At 56.0% G+C, this 1,628-nt stretch overlaps 1 protein-coding gene across 1 annotated transcript in view; it reads left to right on the top strand.

Moving 5' to 3' along the window:
* The first annotated feature begins 453 nt into the window (after positions 1 to 453).
* Nr5a1 (nuclear receptor subfamily 5 group A member 1) overlaps positions 454 to 1,628 on the top strand; it is a 22,367-nt gene continuing 21,192 nt past the window's right edge. The window contains exon 1 of the mRNA XM_021193904.1: positions 454 to 639. The gene's annotated coding sequence lies outside the window, so the exon portion shown is untranslated. The remainder of the gene's footprint in view (positions 640 to 1,628) is intronic.

Raw genomic sequence — 1,628 nt, 5'->3', positions numbered from 1 at the left:
CTGATGGGTTCCACCATGCCATTTCTCCACACTAGCCACTCTGACTCCTCACTCAGACCTGGGACAAGCTGGACCACGCAGCCCAGGCGAGGACCCAGGGAGGAAGCCATTCAAGGGGAGAAACTCCCAGCCTGGTGAGGGAGCGGGCCATAAATCAGGTCCCACTCCCACCCAGTCGCTAACAAGCCGCTGCCTATCTGCCTACATGGGGTCCCTGCCTCAGGCTCCCTCAGCATCCTGGACAGCCAGCTGGCCAAGGCCTCTCCAGTGCCTTGGCCTCTGCCCCCACCCAGGGCCCCCATAAAGATAGGGATATTTTTTTTTTCTTTTAGAAGAGTGAAAAAAGATATAGACCCAAATGAAGAGAAACACCAACAAAGGAGGAGAAAGGCCTGCAGAGTCACGTGGGGGCAGAGACCAATTGGGCCTCCGGTGGCCCCCCCACCCACCCACGAGGGGAGGAGGAAAGGACGATCGGACAGGGCCAGTTTCCAGTCCGCCGCTGCCCGCCCGCTGCTGGGTGAAGAAGTTTCTGAGAGCCCGCTAGCCACTGCCCTACCTGGGGCCTGGGAGCCTCTCCACCAGGACCCTGGTGCCCAGTGTCCACCCTTATCCGGCTGAGAATTCTCCTTCCGTTCAGTAAGTGAAGGCCGGGGCCCAGGCCTCTAATGGCCAGCTTCCCTCCTCACTGCCTTACTCCGGCCTAAACTGGCCACTGCCTGCTCTACAGAATGACCAGTGCCCACCAGTCTGGGCAGGGAAAAGGCCAGGGGTCTCTCAAGATCCATTTCCCCATTCCAATACCCCTCATCTTTCCTACGGTGTGTTACAGAGGAGCTAGGCCTATGGCCACAGACCCAGTAGGGTCTGAGGGTGGTTGGTGGTGTCTTAGAGGTAGCCGAGGGTTCCTGGGGGTGTGGTGTTCTGTGTCTGTCCTGAGGGGTCTCTTAGGTTTATCTTCTGGTCTTGGAGTCTTGCTGCCTGAGTGTCTGAGCTGCATCTATGGAGGTATCTGAGCCTCCATATGTGTATGTCTGTGTTTCTCTACTGTAAGTCAGGGCCAGTGTCTCTTTTGCTTTCCTGGGTAAATGGGTGAAGGGCTGTGTGTCACTATAAGGGTGTACAGGAAGGGGGGACATTCAGTGGAACCCTGGAGGAAAGGGCTGAGATAGACGCAGAAAGGTAGAGATTAGCTTGGTGCCCATCCCCCATCCCACCAGGGATTTAGCCCAGAGGAGTGTCCACATTATCCAAGATGCCCCTGGTGGGCTACTCTAGAGATGCCCAGTCAGAATCCCAACCAACCCCCATTCCTTCATCCCCACTGCCTTCTGGCCTCTGAGCCTAGGTTCATCTGGGGGCTTTTGTTTTGGTTTTGTTTGTGGTTTTGCGATGCAGCAAGAAATGAACGGCAGAGCCTCACACTGGGCGTGGTCTGCCGCTGAACCCCATTTCCTCCCCAGTTTCACTTTCTGAGGGTACCTATCTGGAGGGAATTTGTTCATAAGCCCATGTAGCCCCTATGCCTGAGGTTTAAGTGCTCAGTGTGGGGAGAGGGCCTGATCTGGCGCTCTCTCTCTCTCTTTCTCTCTCTCTCTCTCTCTCTCTCTCTCTCTCTCTCTCTCTCT

This window comes from Mus pahari, chromosome 3, assembly GCF_900095145.1.
Source record: "Mus pahari chromosome 3, PAHARI_EIJ_v1.1, whole genome shotgun sequence".
Classification (NCBI taxonomy): domain Eukaryota; kingdom Metazoa; phylum Chordata; class Mammalia; order Rodentia; family Muridae; genus Mus; species Mus pahari.
The sequence above is the reverse complement of the archived record's forward strand: the minus strand, read 5'-3'. Positions and strand labels throughout refer to the sequence as shown.